The 14,370-nt window shown below is 39.2% G+C and overlaps 1 protein-coding gene across 8 annotated transcripts in view; it reads right to left on the reverse strand.

Annotated features, from left to right (window-relative positions):
* Positions 1-14,370, reverse strand: part of FHIT (fragile histidine triad diadenosine triphosphatase) — a 1,472,419-nt gene that overhangs the window by 1,282,459 nt on the left and 175,590 nt on the right. The window contains exon 3 of one of the 8 annotated variants that reach the window (XM_073901467.1): positions 11,301-11,355. The exons of the other annotated variants lie outside the window; for them this stretch is intronic. The gene's annotated coding sequence lies outside the window, so the exon portion shown is untranslated. The remainder of the gene's footprint in view (positions 1-11,300; positions 11,356-14,370) is intronic. 8 annotated transcript variants of the gene reach the window in all.

The following is a 14,370-nucleotide window of genomic DNA, read 5'->3' on the forward strand; positions in this document are numbered from 1 at the left end:
AGGCATGCCGGGGAGGTCGGGGGGTAGTGAAATAAAAAATGTAGGTAGAGAGGTATTTTCCACAGCCCAGAGGCTCAAGGGCTACATTAATCTATAGTCCTAAACTTTCACAACTTCACAACTCTGCCAGCTTAAAAAAAAAATTATGGGGAATTTTAAGTGATCCTCTTTTCCCTCATCTTGAAGCTGGTTAAAAGGTATTTATAAAAAGGAGATACAAAGGATGAGCTTGCCAGATAAGGTGCCTCTTCGAAATCAAAGGAGCTCCCAGACAGAACGGGGCCTGACGTGGTGGTCAGTGGTCAGAGCAGAACTTAAGTTAGCAGTAATGATAGAAAAAGTATGTCAGACTAAGTGCTTGATCAAGAATCTGCAAATATTTCAATAAAATGGCCTTGATGTCCGTGAAAGCAGACAACCCGGGGTAGAGAAAGACGAGACTGGAAATAAATTAACAAAATGTCCCGCAGACTCAAGGGGGCAAAAAAAATCCTTTTTTATCCCTCCAGCTCACCTTTCTCCCCGTAACTCTCAGAGGTTCTTGAGTTCGAGAGGCTTTCCTGCCCTAATGGTGGGCTGGTGGAGATGTTTGTGTCCCTGGACCCAGTAACTTCTCATAGCTCTGAAGCCCAGAGTCACCCCCGTTTAAAAAAATCTCTTCTATCCTTTGGATTCCGCTTGATCTCTTTTTATCTAATTAATCACGTCTCAGGAACCAGGAAGTAATTACATTAAAAACTTGGAGGCATGCCTTCAGGAATGTCACTAGCTTTCTGTTTGTTTGCTTTAACGCAAACCAGCATTCTGGAACTTGATTCAGATTAGCAATTTTGTGCTTTCAGCTGAACACAATGTAATGGTTCTACTCCTGGCTGTTAGAATAAGGAAGCAGGTAAAGGTCATAAACGAATATGGTTTAATCCCAGTCCCCCTCCCCTTTGTATTCTACTTTAAGATAGTGACTTTGGGTCCCTGGCTTTGAATATGGAGCATAGAGACTATTGACAAATGTTTACTTGAGGGTCAAGTGGGATGAAAAGCAGGAAAAGAAGTCAGAACTATCTGGAGGACTCGCATTGGTCAAAGCAGCTACAAACGATACATATCTTCAAAGGGACTTTTTTCCCTTTTTTGAAAAATTTGGTCAATCTAGTAAATGTTGAAGACCATTCACTGAGCTGTTCAAGACATAACCATCCTGAGATTTCTCCTCCACTTGTCTATTCTCCCAGGCCCCTGTGAACATCTGCCATATGCCAGGCCTCTTCCAAACAGAAGGAAGTAGGTCCAAAGAAGACGTGCTCTCATAAAAGGGGTGTAAATACATTTAAGAAATTCTCTGAAAGCTGATAAGCCACCTGATCTCCTAGGCAAGGCCTCATATCATATTAACCACCACCACTTAAGAAGCAGGTGCATGGAATAAAGCCAGAGGGATGAAAAGTGGAGGAAAAGGGAAGATGATGAATGATTAATGTGAATCTGGTGATTAATGGAATATAGATTAAAAAAATAATAATAAAGAGTTTATCCCTAGGGTAGAAAACAAGGAAAAAACAAAAATAAGTACCAAATTGCCAAAACAGTAAAGTGAGCAAGTAGAACAAAGAAACAGAAGGGGACAAAGAAATGCTCATTTCAGCATAAGCATTATTGGAAAGACACAGGGGATTTGGGAACTCAGCATTTAGGAGCTATTTGTTTAAACAAAAATACATTTATGTTGCCTGATTTCCTCAAAGTTACTTACTGATAATGGGCTATTTAGGGATAAGAGCCTGAAACTATCCAGGTATAGGGAAACCAGACGGTGTCTGTTCAGCGTTTCTTTCTGTGAGAAATCTGACTTACGGCATCAGGGTACACAAGAACCCTCAGTTGCATGGCTCCATCACTAACGAAATGAGCACCTGGCTTTTCATAGCAACCATAGAGTATAAACTTGACTCCCCAGAGGAGTACTCTATATGTGAATTATCTGTGTGTGCACAAACTAAAGGCAAATTCATAGGAGGAACCCAAGCGATTTATAAACACGATCTGTTCTGCAAGCCTGTACACTGATAGGAATACAGAAGCAAATTACAAGGATGTAGACACTGGGTTTTCCCACAAAAGCTGACCGGTATAGGTGAAGGGTAAAATATTACAAAAACAATCCTATTGCATACAAGTAATGAGAACACTAAAAATAATAATGTGCATGTGTGCTTTAATTATTCAGAATGTTCGTAGAAGGGAAACAAGTATAATTAGAAGATGGGCTGATAAAAACAGTTATGGAGATTGTTAAGGGAACTTCTGGATACATTCAAGAATGATGAAGCTGGCAACATAAATTTTGAAAAACTTAGGCTGTATTTCCCATGACAGTCTTGTTTGTTCCCTTTGTATGAATCAGGTGTATCATTCAGACAACTTGTACTCCTATCAGCCATGGTTAGGGACATATCTGAGCTCCCATTAGACTCCCTCAAGACAGGGTCCAGGATTCATTCAAAGTTGTCATTTTGGTATCTAATACACTCCCCAGATGCTTAGGAAATGAATGAATGAATGAATGAATGAACAGGTGAATGAATGATTTGCTGAAATAACATTGTGAGGAATTTTGTAATGGAAGAACATTGTCTTTTTCAATGAAGGCATTGACTTAACCTGTAATATCTCTCAGAATCACAAGAGATAATCAGCTGATACTGAAAAGGAATGCCTGCCTCGTACAAAAGTGGCTGAAAAAAAAGAATTGCCACAAAATACTGGGAGGGATGGTAACAAAGAACATTTCAAATTTGGGCAGTTGACCAAAAAGGAAAAAATAAGATGGGGGGACGGGGAGCAAATAGCAACAGCCCTACTGGAATTCAGCAATAGGACTTGAGCTCTAAGATGATCCTAAAAATAACAATAATTATATATTGAACACTTATTATGTGGCAGGCAGTATATACACACATTATCCAATTTCATCTTTGTAACAATCCTTCAGGTAAGTACTTTCATCATCTTTATGTTACAGACTGTGAAACTGAGGTTGAGAAAGGGTAATAATTTTCCAATAGTCAACCAGCTAGGCAGTGATGAAAAAAGGACTCTAATACATATTTCTCTGACTCCAGAAGAGGCCATCATCAATAGAGCTCTATGACATACGTGACCGACCATGAAAAAATAAAGCTTTGGATTTTGTTTTGTTTTGTTTCCAATTTAGAAAAGACGCAGGAAAATTCTAGAACCTTTATTTATAAGCAAATGGCAAACTAACTTGCTGTTAAGGAATTTAAATGCCATATACATTTACCACTTACATTAGTTTGAAGGAAAAGTAAATGTCCAGTTTTTCATTTCTCCAAATAGCTAATTTAATTCTGATTTTCCTAAGTTTAAAGACCAAGGAGATTTAACTGTGAAACAAACCTCCCTCAGGCCCACAAGATTGTCTGTCAGTCAGATATCCATAAGGAACAGTCCACCAACATGATATGTAATTCCAGCAATGAGAGTCCAAAGCAAAGATTTTTTTAATAAAGATTTTATTTATTTATTTGAGATAGAGACACAGAGACAGAGCATAAGCAGAGGGAGAGGGAGAAGCAGACTTCCTGCTGAGCAGGGAGCCCGATGCGGGACTTGATCCCAGAACCCTGAGATCATGACCTGAGCCAAAGGCAGATGCTTAACCGACTGAGCCACCCAGGCGCCCCCCCCCCCAAGCAAAGATTATTAAGGCCACTGAGATAAGGTAAAATAATCTTTCTACTATTCTTCCCTTTACTACTAAACCAAATTGGCAACACTGAAAATAAGTTATATATCACAGTGTGTCTAGTTTAATCACCTATTTATACTTCTCTTTTGGCACAGGGCGGGGGGGTGAACATCTGTCTCACACACGGGACAAATACTTGTTCACACTGAAACCTCTGTCGTGACTACTTCCATTGTCCCTGGGGTTCTCCTTCTCTTTCAACGTGTCTGTCTTCAGTAAAACACAAATGTTTAGCTCCATCGCACAGCTGATAAACCTTAAAGACAATAAGCTGGACAGAGTGGCACTAAGATTCTAAATTAGACCAGCAGTCATCCTCACTGTAATGGAATAAAGCATGAACAACTACATTAAATGACAATTTCTGATTTGAAGTTTCGTTTTCCTGTTTTTACCTACCAGAAAAATTAGGCCGTCCTGGCCTTCCGTAGGAGGAAACTGTGTTGGAAGGGATCTATGCACTTATTTTTTAATCTATGAAACATCTGATCTATAAGCTACAATGCACCCATATCTACCTCATAATTAGCTATATGTGCATTGTTTGTCTAGAATATGCAATATGGTATAAGATATATTGGAGATTAGTTCAAATGGTTGAGATTGCTTATAAAGAACTTTTATTAGTCGGATTTAAAATGATTTTAGTAAGTCCCCAAAATAGAATGGTTCAGTCCTGTTTTTCTTTTTTTTTTTTTTTTATTCCTTTGATGTGTGGTAGGGGCATGCGGAAGGTAGGAGGGAGGAAAGAATGAGAGAGCCAATGGTACATTCTGCAAGTTAAGACCAATCAATAAGTATATTTTGAGTCTCTTCAACATATGGACTAGGAAGTCTAATAGATGACTGTGTGTGGGAACAGAAACTGCTGTTTTAACAGGATCTAATGAGATTCCAGAAATTTAGTGTCTTGTATCTTCTTTCACACTCATATTCTGGATAGTATGATGTCATGCAGCACACTGAACGCTCTTTATACTTTGGTACCCCGGTGCAAAAGGAGATTCTTCTCTCTATAGCTTTAAACGTTGTCCAGGAGCTAGCTGCCAGGAACGTCTCTCACATTCCTATTCAGAACTCTCTGACAAAAGCTATCATTTCTTGTTCTATTCTCCGGCTGCCTAGTCCCCAGGCACCAGAGTAAAAGGAACATCTAAGATAACATCTTCATTTATTCATAGGATTTTCATTTTGGACAGTCTTATAAAAGCCAATCATAAATTGGGGGGAGGGATAATATGACATATATTATAAAATAAAATTTATGATGCAAACAGAACATAAGAGATACTGCGGCACATGAGGGTTTTATCCTTGTCATCGAAGTGTCTTTGCACATGACCCACACAGAATCAGTCTTATAAATCTGTTCCTGAGGAGGAAAAAAGAGGGAGAAAAACTAAACTCTGAAGGACTCACTTTTACAAAAATAGATATAATACTAATAGATATAATACTAATACCTTTTTTATATGAAGTTTAACCCTGTTCTCCCTAAAAGAAAACCTAATCAAACAATAGAGAAGCAAACTCTAAATACTTTCCTCCACTCAACAGTAGAAAACAGATACACTGAGGTCTCTAAAGGGGACCAGCTAAGACTTCTATTAAGCTTTAAATGCTCTGGTAAGGCTGAGTTTTATTTCTGGCAGGAAGAGCTTCTGTCTGGCTTTTCTTTTTCTTTTTAAGGAAAAAAAAATCTATATAATTATGGGTTTGTGGTTACATGTGTGGAACAAAGTATGGATAAAGAAAGAAAAACAGACCATCAAGAAGCTTGTTATCACTAAACATATAATGCTGGAATATTCTACCAATTAGGACTGAATATATACTGTAACAAAACCATAATTTAAATCAAATTATCAAAACATTTCAAAAGAGAACAAATTTTATGATTTTAAAAATTTATCTTTAAAACAAAATGTGATCATTGCTATTAACAAAATGCTATAAAATAAATACACTAGACCATTGCTTCTGTTAGTAACCACTACAGTTTCTCAGGAAGCAATCTTTACAGAGCAACTCGGATTAATGTACAAAAAGACAGCTTTTCTTCTTTGAGCCCTAACTGTCCCGTATGCCACTGTTTTCAAGACAATGGTCATAAAAGCTATAAACATTATGTTTTAGCAATGGTCAATATAAAATACCCCTTCTTCACCTTCACTCTACCCTCTGTTTCCCAATCAAACATTATTTTTCCAACTCTATAGAGCTTGGTCACCTTAAACAAGAAAATAACCAACATAATCTTATGTGCAAAATCTAAAAACATTTCTTTCACAGAATATGACCTGTTAGACATCTGAAGATCAAGACGGGGATAAGGATTTACTAGGCCAAACCACATAGGACCTATATATCGTGAGCTCCAGGACGGAGCTTATTAAATGATTTCACTGGTCACATAACTGAATGTAAAAGGGGAAATGTTTCACTGACTGTGGTCAAATATGATTGTTGCCGCAGTAGATTAAAGGCCCCCAGAAGTACCCTTAGTTAGGTCAGTGACCAAATGTCACTCCATATGATTTTGTTCTTCATGGGCAATGTCTCCACTGTTTAGATGCATCAAAATCTAGCCTGAACCCTGCTATGAATTTTGGTTTGGTTTTCTCTTTTGAACGGATAAGCACTTCTGATATGGAAATCTTTCCTTCCTTCCTTGTCTGCAAGGCACTAACAAACAGAATTCAGAAGAATTCAGATTTACAGATCAGGCATGGAAATAATAGCAAGTATTCTCAATATTAGATCAAATATGAAATTATCCAGGAAATACATAGTGAATGTATGGATCGTCCAAATGTTGACTCTCCTACTTTCTGTCTACCAGGAGATGGAAAAAAGTAAGAAACAGAAGTTAAGCTCAAACTACTCATATGCTGCTAGCTAATATATCTGGAGGCTATCTTCGGTGGGAAAAGATTGCAATAAATAGGAAAAGACATGGTAAGTATATGCAGCTCCTGTTTCTGTAGTTCCAGCCCCCAAGTTTTATTTTCCAAATAGTCAAGGACTGCAGCTCTGAAAAGGATTATTTCTGTAGTTCCAGCCCCTAAGTTTTATTTTCCAAATAGTCAAGGACTGCAGCTCTGAAAAGGATTATTCTTTGCAAACTCAGGAAGTAACAACAGAAAGTTAATTAACTGTTCAATAAATAAAAGCATATGTTGATATTTACTGTATTATATATTATTTACATTTTTTATTTTTTTTAAGATTTTATTTATTTATTCATGAGAGACAGAGACAGAGAGAAGCAGAGGGAGAAGCGGGCTCCCTGTGCCCGACGCGGGACTCGATCCCAGGATCCTGGGATCATGACCTGAGCCAAGGGCAGACACTTAACCATCTGAGCCACCCACGCGCCCTATATTATTTACATTTTTTAAAGATTTATTTATTTCATAGAGAAAGCTGAGTCAGGGGCGAGGCAAAGGGAGAGAATCTTCAAGCAGACTCCCTGCTGAGCACGAAGCCCCAAGCAGGGCTCAATTTCATGACCCATAAGGTCATGACCTGAGCGGAAACCAAGAGTCAGACACTTAACCGAGTGAGCCATCCAGGCACCCTTATTATTTATATTTGGTATGTTACGGACCCAAATTTTATTGATACATACTCCTAAAAGTTAAAATCTTGGTTGCCTCTGGGTGATAAAATCAAGTCATTTTTTATTTCTACCTCTATGCTTCCATAAATATTCTGTTGTTCTATAACAAGCATGGTGTGATTTTACACTCAGGGGGAAGAAAGGGAAATTCTCCCACCACCATACCCACATCAAGAAGAAGAATGGAGGAGAAAAGAGAAAGATGATTTAAAAAGAGCCTGCTTTGTACTGTTCCTCCCATCTCTGCAATCCTTAGCAGAAGCTATGAGTGTTTCCAGGGCATGGCTCTGAGTCCCACCACCAGTACTGACCAGGGCCCTGCTGATTCTTGTTAAGCCCTGGTTTTCCCTTCTTTAAAGGAGAGCAGTGGTAGTACTTATCTCCTAAGAAGTCCAGGCAAGATAATGTATGTGAAGTTCTTAGCACAGGACCTGGCTTAAAGAGGAGACCCAACAGTGACAGCTGTACTTTATTTTCATCTGTCTGGCTTGATCTGGAAAATCTCTCTTTTTTTTAATTGAAGTATAATTAACAAATAGTGTTATATTAGTTTCAGATGTGCAATATAAAGATTCTACAGTTCTATACATTATTCTGTGCTCATCATGATAAATGTACTCTTCATCCCCATCACCTATTTCACCTTTCACCCATGCCTCCACCCAACTCCCCTCTGGGAGCCACCAGTTTGTTTTCTGTATTTAAGAGCCTGTGTTTGGATTTTTTTCCATTCGTCTCCTTTTTTCTCTTTTGTTTGTTTTGTTTCTTAACTTCCACATATGAGTGAGATCATATGATATTTGTCTTTCTCTGACTGACTTATTTCACTTAGCATTATACCAATCTGGAAAATCTTAAGACTTATAAAATAGTTTATAATTTACAATGTGCTTTAACAAACAGTAAGTAATTTACTCTATAAACTGAGAGTAAAAGGCAGGGCTGGAATTCAAGCCTCATCCTCCCCACACCCACATCTGATAACCAAACACCACTTTTGAGTTGGACTTGTTAGTTGCAGCGAGTTAGGTCTTATAACAGGATGCTGGCAAAGAGGAAGTCATGGCCAACTAAAGTCAGAAGCCTGTTCTGGCAGCACTCCAAAACAAAACCCCAAGACACAGGATTAAACCAGACAGGCCCAAGATAGTGGACAAAGTAGGCTGGAAACCCCTGGCCAAATAAGGAAGAAAAAGCACAAAACCTGGCTTCCAAGAAATCCCCGCCCCAAGTAATGAATATTCTACCCCCTTGTCAACAACCATCAATAAAAGATACAAACCCAAACTCCAGTGTGCACAGCTTTCTTGCTGGCTCTCTCTTGCTCTCTCTCTCAAGAGTGCACTTCCACTTTAATAAACTTTCCTGCTTGTCTGCTCATCTGCTGTATTGTGTCTGTCCTCGAGTTCTTTCTCATGACAAGACCAAGAGCCTCTGGTGACATCTTTGGGATGGGCCGGATGGAGGCCTCAGGGCCCAGGGTCTTTCCAGTCTGCCAGGCAACAGACTGATCCAGGAGCCTATTGTTCAACTTCAGGAATTTTGCAAGCTAGTTGTTAAACACAGCCATTATTAACATTAGGTTCTACAACTATGTAACTTACAATTAAATAAATTTGTATTTTTTAAGATTTTATTTTTAAGGAATCTCTGCATCCAACGTGGGGCTCGAACTCACAACCCTGAAATCAGGAGTCGCATGACTCTTCTGACTGAGCCAGTCAGGTGGCCCTAAATAAAAATATTTTTAAAGGTAATAAATACACAAAGCTCATCCCTTCCTAACTGTTTTACTATTATCTGTACTCTTTTTTTTTTTAAGATTTTTATTTATTTGTTTATTTATTTACTTGACAGAGAGAGACACAACGAGAGAAGGGAACACAAGCAAGGGGAGTGGGAGAGGGAGAAGCAGGCTTCCCGCTGAGCAGGGAGCCAGATGCGGGGCTCGATCCCAGGACCCCGGGATCATGACCTGAGCCGAAGGCAGACGCTTAATGACTGAGCCACCCAGGCGCCCCTATTATCTGTACTCTTAAGGTTATCTGCATCTATTATATCTGTATGGTAGAGATGCTGGCTAATGGAGTGCTGCCGTGCATCTCTTCCCCATTCACTTTCAGTAAAGTCACATTGGTAGCTTGATATCAGCCAAACAGGCAAATGCCACAAATCACAGCTTGATGTTCTTTTGTTGATTTGAGAGTGATAAAGAACATGCAGATTAAATTTAAAGTGGGCCACAACTATAGTGGTTATATTCTGAGCAGAATAAAATTAATGACATATTCTTCCAGTATTTAAAACAATTATATAGTATTTATGACAGAATGGCACTTGTTCATCAATTGCAAACCCAGACTGGCTATGGATATGAGTTTGACTAAATCAACAGAAGTTTTGTATGATAATTGATTGGCTATCTGGAATATGCAATGAAGAGTAGTGATTATTTTATTATTTGTAAATTATAGGCTCGACATCTTTTGTGCAGTAAAATTGATAATAAACACACACATGCGCACGCACACACAAACACACACACATTTCTTTCCTGGAGAGAGAGAACCTAAACATTTATCAGCACACCACCAGACTGACTATTGCTTTAAACAAGGAACCTAAAAGCTCTCAGCAGAGCCCCCAGGCTCATCTTCAAAGCACTGAAGTTAGGCTGTAAAAGGTTTTTGCTTCAGTTGGGTCTACCCAATTGGATTATTATATTTAAATATGGTACATGGAGTGAATATTCCCCTCTACATGATTATGAAGTCAGCACATGGCTACAAGTTCTGCCATTATTATGGAAAATTTACTATATAGAAATTAGGGAAAGTCAAGAGAGCTTTCTGCAATTCATGAAAACACTTGGGATACAAAGAGAAGTAAACTACATCCAAGACAGCTGAGCAGGGAGAACCACCACATAAATGTGTAACACGAGGGGAATGGCACTAGTGGGTACAAAGTGCTAGGGGAAGACGGGGGGAGAGTCATGAGTTAGGATTCCCAGGTCCCCGTTAATGAATGACACCAATGTCATTTGCCTCAAAGCAATCAAGAGAAAGGAGGAAACTCCCAGGAAAAAGGAGAAAGAAAAGTCTGGGCAGTACAGTGGCGTTAAGAGATGGGAAGAAGGGTTTTAGAATCAGACAGCCTGGGCTCAAACCCAGGCTCCCCCACTCACTAACCACATGAACTCAGGCAAGTTACTTGGCTTCTCTAAATCTCTACTTCTTCATCTTGGTGCAGAAGATAGTGACTCCTGGCTCAGAGCATTGCAGTAAGGGTCAAATGAGACAATATACATGAAGTGCTTAGCACAGTGTCCGGTACACAAAAGTGCTCAATAAATTTTTTTTTAAAGATTTTATTTATTTATTTGAGAGAAAGAGAGAGAGAGCATGAGAGAGAGAGAGAGATCACAAGCAGGGAGAAGGGTAGAGGGAGAAGCAGACTCCCCGCTGAGCAGGGAGCCCGATGCAGGACTCGATCCCAGGACGCAGAGATCATGACCTGACCTGAGCTGAAGGCAGATCCTTAACTGACTGAGCCACCCAGGTGCTCTGGTCAACAAATGTTACCCACCACTGCAATCATTTTTGTTGTCAGCCTTGAGTGCTGAAAAGGTTGTCTTTAGGTGGTCCTGTTGGGGGTAGGGTGCAGGAATTGGGTAGAGGGCATTCCAAGAAGAGTGAAGAGAATAAGCCAAAAACACAGAGGATGTGTTGGGGGCCAGTTAGTAGCCCTGAGATGCCTGAACATTCATGCAGGCCCAGGCCAGACACAGCCCCAGCGGCTAAGACTGGAAGACTAGCCTAGGGTTTCTGCTGGAAGAGCTCAAATGCACACCTCTTCTTCATCCTCTTTCTCGAGAAAAGCAAAGCCAACTTTTCAAGATGATCTTACCCTTTTTCTCCTGACAGGTATTGTAAATTGTGCCTCTGATGTATCTGTGAAGAGCCTATAAGGGAATGATAAATCAGGCGATATTACATATATTCATCAGTACCTTAATTGTTGTTAAATACTAACAACACCTAAAATTGATCTGCACCAAGATTTACTGCTGTGACAAAAATCCACCTGGAAAAGAATACATGATAATTGAGAAGAACGACCACAGATTTGTGGCAATGTAAGGTGTATGAACAAGATTTAAACTCCTTCCTCAGGGAATAACTGGGTGATGTTTATTCTGCAGATGAACAATGTGATTATAACAATGGAAAAGATTGATGAGACTTTTTTTACTGTGAGAGTTTGATTTAGCCAGCTATCTCAGATAATAGAAGGATGCAGAACTGCGCAGTCCAGTACAATTCGAGAATTCTTTGTAAAGGGTAACTAGCACACATCTTCAGTGACCTGGGAAAATAGATTGCAATTCAAGTGTGCACATTGGGCAGCTATAGACTGACATAAAAGCAGCCAAAATTGAAGAAAAAAATTTTCTAAATTAACCACAACTGAATTTAACCAAATTAGAGAGAAACGGGACAAGGTAAATCATATTCTTATCACGGATCAGGGAATAAATTGTTCTCTTTTTGTAGTCTTTTGGATATGTTGGCTGTTATTTTGGTCTCAGAGGTAATTTTTAGTAATGTCTCTTGTCCAGGAAATGAAGAAGCACCTGGCTTATCTCAGTAAACACACAAACTAAAAGCATGACAGTATTAGTTCTCTAAGTCTTGCAACTTAAAAGCGTAGGGAGATATTTTGTTAGGAACAAAAAATCTTGGGCCCCACCCTAGATCTCCTAAATCAGAATCTGCATTTTTAACAAGATTCCCAGAAATTCAGGAATCCTTTAAATATTCAAGTGTCTAAGAACCACTGATCTAGAGGGGCACACCGACTAGCTCAGTCAGTGGAGCGTGCAACTCTTGATCTTGAGGGGTTCAAGCCCCACACTGGGTGTAGAGATTATTTATAAATAAAATCATAAAAAAAAAGCACTAATCTAAAGACCTAAACATTCATTCATTCACTATATAAACTTTCAAAATCTATACTGTCCAATATGATAAGTAGCCAGTAGCCACATGTGGCTATTTAAATTTCAATTAATTAAAATTAAATCAAATTAAAATTGGGGAGGTTCATATGCACCAATCACATTTTAATTGTTCCATTAGCATATGTGACTAGCATCTACCATATGCATTTGCATCATCACAGAAACTTCTAATAGAGCTGATTTAGGCACTTGGGACGCATCATTGAAAAAAGAAGACAGTAAGTCTTTTACTCAGGAAGCTTAGATGGATGGAGACAGATGATACACAATAAACAAAGTAAGTGATTAAATTAAAGTGTATGTTGGAACTAAAAGAACAGTTGGAACTTTAACTATGGTGGGTCTAGTGGGCTTCATGAAAAAGGTTAAATTAAAGAAGAAGTGGGCTTGTTAGCCAGCAGGGAGAGTACTCCAGACAAAGGGAGAAGCTTGTGCAAAGGCCCTATGGCAAGTGCATTTGAGGAACAACAAGGAAACTCCTGTGGCTATGGGAGGGGAGGGTGAGTAACAGGGTAGGAGATCAGAGGAACAGGGATCCTTACAGGGAAGAGCCTCCTTTTTTACTGGAAAGGATTTAGGCTTTTGCCTGGAGTTAAATGAGGAGCCCCTGCAAGGTTTTGAGTCCAGGAAAGACATGCTTTAACACCATCTCAAGGTCATTCTGGTTCAGCAGAAAATGACTATAAGCAAAAGTTATTTGTTTTAATTTAAGTCACATTCAGGTGAAGAAGGACACTATCTGTACTGGCAAAATGGCATTGTTTACAAGTTTGGGTAACCACCAGAAACTTGTTAATGATACACATACAGAAGTCATTAAAATTTATCACTATAAAATTCACACACCTTTCCAGTCTCCATTAATACGCAGTCATAAGGTCTTAGAGGTTACCACCCAGAATCTAGAGCCACACTTGTTATAAACTCCTTTAGCAAATCCTGAAGAATGCAAATTAGTCGTCCAAGTGCCTGAAAGGTGGAACTCGGTCTAAGTGTCTCATTCTCAAAACTTGTTGACTGTGTTCCTAACTAATTTACATATATTTCTTGAAGATGTAGAAATCTGTTTAATAGTTCCAAACTTTTTTCCTTAACCTAACCCCCCAGCCCAGATAAATGCTAAAGCTTTGGAAATCAAGGTATGGGGTTTCTTTAAGTTGGTTTTTCCAGCATTCCCAGAAACAGTGACACATTCTACCCACAAGTGAAAATGTTATTATCTTGCAGGTAATCCAACTACGTTTCTAAGAACTAGAGGTCACTATGGCCTGTCTACAAAATGCCATTATCAGCCTCAAGGCCTGTGTTCACCACATCAAAGTTATATTGAAGAGGCAGTCCTAATATGACCAAGAGCCATCGCCTGTGATTTATTCCCTGTGGACCACCATCAACCACGATCCAGCCAGAATTCTAGCAGAAAAACAGAGTAAGGTCACCTTCAGTAAATTAAATCAAATGAACAATAAATCAAGGCATGCCGGGTCATTGGGAACCAATGGCTCAGATGCTCATGGCAAGTGAGTAAATCAAGGAGCATCATTTTTATGCATCTGGGCATAACATTTTTAAGCTACAGAATATAAGAGGAAATTTTAGCAACTAAATTGTTGCCAATTTGAGCAATGGGAGTCCAGAACTAGAGCTGCTTTATTATTTCATTGCTTATTGAATAGAGATGTCCCTACTGAGGACTTCCTTGTTGAGGATCTCCTATGGGCAAGGACTGTGCCAAGTGCTGAAAATACTGACGTGTACATGCTACAGCGCCTTGTCCACATGATGGGTACAGTTTCAGGTTCAGCCTCTTTACAGCTGCCTCTTCCAGAATGAGGAGACCTGAAGAGGTCATTTGTGGACACAAAGGATTTGGAGAGCCGTCTAGAGAAATCAGAACAGGAGACATACTGGCAGAAGGTGAATCTTCACAGGTATATGCACACAATAATTTTCATA

This window comes from Callorhinus ursinus, unplaced genomic scaffold (genome assembly GCF_003265705.2).
Source record: "Callorhinus ursinus isolate GAN/ISIS: 27379988/994484 unplaced genomic scaffold, GSC_fseal_2.0 scaffold15, whole genome shotgun sequence".
Taxonomy (NCBI): domain Eukaryota; kingdom Metazoa; phylum Chordata; class Mammalia; order Carnivora; family Otariidae; genus Callorhinus; species Callorhinus ursinus.